The sequence below is a fragment of the Miscanthus floridulus genome, chromosome 9 (assembly GCF_019320115.1).
Source record: "Miscanthus floridulus cultivar M001 chromosome 9, ASM1932011v1, whole genome shotgun sequence".
NCBI lineage: Eukaryota > Viridiplantae > Streptophyta > Magnoliopsida > Poales > Poaceae > Miscanthus > Miscanthus floridulus.
In genome coordinates, this window is record NC_089588.1 from 74,583,320 (window position 1) to 74,589,669 (window position 6,350).

Below are 6,350 nucleotides of genomic sequence, written 5' to 3' on the forward strand. Positions count from 1 at the left end.
TCTTTCGAATTCTTATTGCTTCTTTGTGCTATTCTATAGACATCGCTAACGTGACTATAATGCGATCGTTTGCAGACTCAGAGGAGAACCAGACGGACGAGGACCGAGAGTACCGTGAGGAGTACGGAGACGACTACACTGAAGGTGCCACATCCCACCCAATCTTGTAGCACCCATTATGCATGGCTTATGTAGAACTGCTAATGCTTTACTTTAATGTTATATACACACTATGATAGGAATTGCATGGTAGTATGCTTTCTTGATGACCTTTACCTTGACGCAACCTTACCCCTGCTCACCCTGCTGATAGGCTAGTCACACGCTCGCTGATATATTTTATTGCTTATCATTACTACTACGCTTGCACTACATGGATGCGTGGTAGGAAACTGGTGTTATCTGGACTATGGGGAGAGTGCTGCGTGTGTGACTTGGGTGCGTGGAGGGTGAGGGTTGTGTCAACCGAGCAGGAATAACGACGAGCCTGGGGCGAGTCTTGCCATGTGTTGCTACCTGGGCACTTGGATATGGAATACCTATGGCGGGTAAATGGTAATTGGAGGTGGCCTCGGGTGTGAACCTCAGAGAGGTGGAGCCCGGGTAGAGGTGCTGTGGTGGCACGGTAATTGGAAACCCTGACGAAGATATTCTGGCTTGGTCATCCCTAAGGACTTACTAGTACTCAGATTCACCGGGAAGCCTTAGATCCCACTCGCCCTATATGGTGCGGGACAGTCGGACTACTTGGTAGAGCAGTGCCACTACTGCTAGGCGAACGTGTGCAAGGAGGTACGGGGTGCGCGGTTTCCCCCCACACCCTACTGAGACTTTAGGAGGCCTTGTGGACCCGGCTCCTGACATCCGGAGGGCCCCGGCTCTGTCTACGACTCACAGTATCAGCCATCCCAGACTAGACTTGGGATGTTCCAAGGCTGAGAGGTAGGGTGGCATCGTTCTAGGCTAGCAAGCGGCCGGAATCTGCCTAGACGGGGCACCGTCGAGGATGGCTATCTTGTGGGTATGTGAAACCTCTGCAGAGTGTATGGTTGATCGATCGATACATATGCCGACTTGTCGGCTATGGACCTTTCCTGGGTTTCGCTTAAACTAGATAGGAGATGAGTCCTTCTCTTCTTTCCCCGGGAGAAAGTGTCGGTTGTAGCCAAGGGCTACGGGCCTTGAGACAGTGCTGAGAGGGAGTTGGCCTGTCGACTGAGTGAAGGTGTGGAGATGATGTGGAATGGTATGGTGGAAATGTGGTGATGGTGTGGAGATGGTGGTATATCAATCCCAGGATCGAAACCTAGCTCTGGACGGGAATGGGGTGGAAAGTGTGTGGAAATGGTGATAAAACTTGACCAACTATTATTATATACTTGATATGCTATAACATAGGAAACCCCAGCCTTATAGGTTCCGTTTGATTATATCCAACTTGCATCCAATTTCCACAAAGCAACACTCATAGGGTTGGGAGTGGCCAGTACAAATCGTACTGATAAATTTTGGCACACAGGTTTTGCTGAGGAGTATAGCTCCGAGGAGTTTAACGGTTGAGGGGTTCGTTCCTACGCTCGAGTTTGGTGATCTTATCTTCAAGCTGTTCTGAATGAATGCTATTTTTGGATTCCGCCAATGCGGCGATGTAATAATTTATGTATTTCCGCACTATTTGTACTCTGATATTATCGTTGTATGGATGTGATATTCGACTGGAATTTGGGTAATATAATCTACAACGGTCTTATTACACTTCGACTCTGTGGATTTCCCTTCGCGGAAATCGGGTTGTTTCATCCTATATATCACCAAGTGTAGAATAATTAATTAAAGCTATCCATGTCAATATTTATTTTGAAGAAAACAGCGTGGAAGGTTTTAACTCTAATAATCTGCTACTACTGGTCTCTCTAGATTGTTTACACAATTGGCCGATATGTTGTACTATTTTGGTACTAACATATCACCAACAGTAAGCAAACTTCCTTGCCTTTGTTTTTCAGACTGATTATTGGTTGTTTTTCTACGAAATTCTGAAGGAAAAATACAAACCTAAACCTCCTTCAAATCAAGCTAAGCCGTCTTACTGTTCTTTCTATATATTTTTGCACAACCAAGCTTTTTCGTCTTGGCACTAGAGACAAGCAATAGTTACTAGTTCGCTCGGCTGTTGCAATAGCCAAACGATTATTCATATATGAATCTATCATTTTGTCCTTGCCAATTTTATCAATTGGAAGCGTTTCTTCCTCTTTATGACTAGTCGTCAATTTGACAGTAGCTGGCCTTAATTCTTGTTGTTTGAAAACATGTTTTATTCCCCGCCTTTCAAGGTAAGCATCAGCACCTCCCTAGCATCGTTACGCATTTGAGCATCACTAGTTTCCAAGGCAGATCTTAGCTCTCTATCAAACCATCTTTTAAACTCTAAAAATTGCTTTGACGACCATAGTCGAACCAACTTGTTGACTACAAGGAACATGTGACTACGATTGGACATTAGGATGAGTTTGTATAAACGATTTATATGTTGTCAATTTGGGATAGTGTAGGAGGCACGTAGCAGACACAAGATTCACGTAGGCACGCGCTTACGGCAGCACCAGCAACAACATAGGAGTTCATGGGAACAGCTGACTACTTGATTTTCGCACACTGTTGCATGAAACAGCCGATTGACAGTCGGCTAACAGGACGTATAGATATCTCTTATAATCCTAAGTCCCATGTAGGTTGTTGACATCAGTAATGCACTGTCACAAAGCAATTAAAATCCACCAGCACATGCAAATATAATATCCAAGTGAGTGAGACACATAAACATTTAGTGATCCACATCATCGTGCCCCGCAATTCACTAATATTAATTTATAATAGTTTGTTTCTTCATATAAGTAATTATATATAATCTTATTTCGCTCTAAATCATCCCCAATTCCTGCAACAACATGTGGGGTATGTTTCTAGTTATAATCTATACATTAATAATAAAGCGACAAAATTTTAGTCTATTTTTTTATCCGTCTCTCTCTAACTAACGGACAATGGAAAGTTTCTTCCACCCGGACTTACTTATATATATAACTTGTGCTCATGCGAGTTAGGATAACTCTTGTCTAGCACTATACAGAGTCTGATTCTAAAACGTATTGGGTCGTGTACGTGATCTGGACTCAAAGTCGTGCTCATATGACCGTCCATATACATATCTATTACCACTTAAAAAACACGACGAGGTTTTGTCCACAGAGGTACATCGTGTACGCACCCGCTCCCGGTAAAAAAAGTTTCTATTATACGAAAAAAAGTTTCCAAAATAAAAACATACACTACAAAAAAAAACAACAGTAAAAAACGTTCCCTTTTGCGTTTCTATTATACGGCAAAAGAAAAATGATTCCAAACTAAAAGCAAATACGAAAAAAACCACCGTAAAGAAACTAGGGTTCCATTTCGAAAAAAAGATCCTATACGGCAAAAACAGTTTCTAAAAAAAGACATACAATAAAAACTATTTCCAAAACAAACTCTTCCACATCGAAAATCATATACGGCGAAAAAAACCCGTTTAAGAAAAAAACTCTTCCACATCAAAAATCATATAAACGACTGATTACAAGCCGATGAAACATATCAGGCACATAATCGAGGAATTCGGTAAGGGCTTTGCTGACGACAACAAAAAGATCACGCACATATAAATACACAGGAAATCTCTACTGTCACAGATGAAACAGATAACACACATATTGATACCCAGATAAATAAGAGGAATAAACTCTCTCCATGAGAAAATAAATCAATCTCCTAAAAATCAAATAAAACAGTTTTAATAAGATAAAATAAGTGTATCTAAAGTAGACATATGCAAATAACAATTCCCTCAAATTCAACTTAGATAGCTGTGGTGAACACGGGTGTTGCACTATAAAATGTATTTAATCAACTTCAAGTGATCATTGTAACACCCTAAAAATTTCATTCTTTAAAAAAATAGTTAAATTTGATTTATTTATGTTATTATGTGTGCATTCAAATATAGGAAATTAATAAATTTTGTGAAATTAAAATCAAATATAAGGTTAGTAACCTCTTGACGCATACATGCTGCTGCACTTTTATTTTTGTAATGATTGGTTTTGACCAAATTTGAATTGAATTCAAATTCAACTTGAAAAGGGTTGCTAAACTCTAGAAAATAAAAAGAAAAAGGTTTTCTTTTCCCTCCCCTTCCCTTCTTCAATTCTGGCCTGCTGGCCCATTCTCCCGTCGGCCCGCTCGCCTTTCCCCTTCCCGTCCTCCTGTTTTCCTTCCTGGGCCAGCCCACCCGAGCCGGCAACTGCCTCGCGCGGCCCATCTCGGCTGGCAACCATTGCCGCTGCGCCCTCCCATCTCTCTGCCGCTGACCGTCGGGGCCCACGCGTCGGCGCCTTCCCCCACCACCCACGCCCCGCGCTCGGTCAGAGCCGCAACCGCCACCGCGCCCACTAGCGTCGTGGGAGCATCTCCCCGCGCCCCGGCCTCTACAAAACGGAGCCGAGCCTGAATCGCCTTCCCTGCTGCCTCCCCGCTCCATTTTCGCATTCGCCCGTGCACGAGGAAGTCACAACCACCGCACCGAAGGGCGCCGAGATCCGCCGTCCGCCGTCCCCGAGCCGCCTCCGTCTCCATTTTTCCCCACGGTGAGACCCCCGTGCTCCCCTCTTTCTCCAAGTGCCGTTATTTTTGAGTTTCATGGCCTCTAGGGCCGTAGCCACGTGCGCCATAGAGCTTCCCACCGCCGGCCATGGTGACCACCACCTCGGTCGTTATCTCCGGCCACTCTCTCAGCCTGGTCGTGGTCGCGTGCACCCCCTCTCTCCCCCAGTGCTCTCGGATGCACAAACCGAGGCCCGTAGGCCGAGTTTCCCATTGGCCAGCGAGATTCTTGCCGCCAGCCATGGTGCCCCGCCGCTGGAGCACTATTCCTAGCCGTCGACCTCCTTTTCTCTCTCCCCCTCTCTAATCCGAACCATCCATCCGTGATCCAACGGCCCAGGGTGGCCGATACCCCTTCACCGTGGCAAAATTGCTAAAGAGTCCCTCGGTTTTCAGCAAATTATGCCCGCCGTCCCTCAGTCGAATAAATCCGAATATCCTTTTCATTTATTTTAAATCCAAAAATAGTTCTTTCTAATTATAGAAATGCCACTGGATTTGTTTTTCTCAAAAAAACTTCGTTTTAGCTCTGAATTGACCCGTTCAAATTGCGTTAGTTTCGTAATTGCAAAATCTACATGTTAGTACCACTGTTAATCATGTTTGCAACTTTTAAATTTCATGGTTAGGTTTATTTAAATAAATTACTATAGGAAACCCAGTTTAATTCATAACTTTCACGTTTTAGCTCCGATTTTTGTGAACTTCGTGTTGACATGATCGTAGCGAGACATAGATTCTTTTCACAAACATTTTATCTTGTTTACTATATTGCTGGTGTACTGTTCTAACTATAGGATTGTTTGCTTTGCATGAATGCCTTTGGAATGTTGTATGTTGCCGTGTTGGTCGTGTTCAGACGGTGAGGAGAACGTTGGAGACCAAGAGCTCTTTGACGACCAGCAGGACCAACATGAATTTGCTAACCAAGGCAAGTATAGCATGGGATCTACCTTGATGTCCTATTCACCATTTATTAATTACCCATTTGCATGTGTCTAATTTTGATACCCATAAGGACATCCTAGTGATTGATTATCCTGTTTCCTTGTCCCCTATGGGTTATATGCATATGGGTAGTTTGCTAGCGTTCAACATAACTGTACATGATCTACATATTGAACAATGATTCTATGGAAAGAAAAGGTAAAAGTTGCTTTTAAACAACTGAATTATAGGGCAAAGGAGCAAATGACTTTTGATCATGATGCTCTTGGCCCTCCATAAGGACTTATCTGTCGGCAAAAGCTGGGACTGACAGTACAACTGTGAGGGTCACATGGCTCTAACTTTAGCTCAATAATAGGACCTTTTCTAGCTTGTTAGAGGTTACATTTATGGCGCAAAAGGGGGCTTGCCATGTTGGGTATAGGGCTGCCTCTGTTCCTATGTGTATAGCCACGATGGATATGTGCCATAGGAAAGGGGGGTTCCTACATCTGCCTGTCGAGGAAACCTAGCGGCCCTAACTTGTTAGAGAAACCTATGAAATGGCTTCATAGTGTACCCCGCCCGCTCACCTTGGCAGTGATATGGGAGTAATTAACCCAGACATATGGGAATCACAGCTCACGGTGAATGTGCACAACCTCTGCAGAGGGTTACAAACTATTATAACAGTCGTGCTCACGGTCACGAGCGGCCCAGAA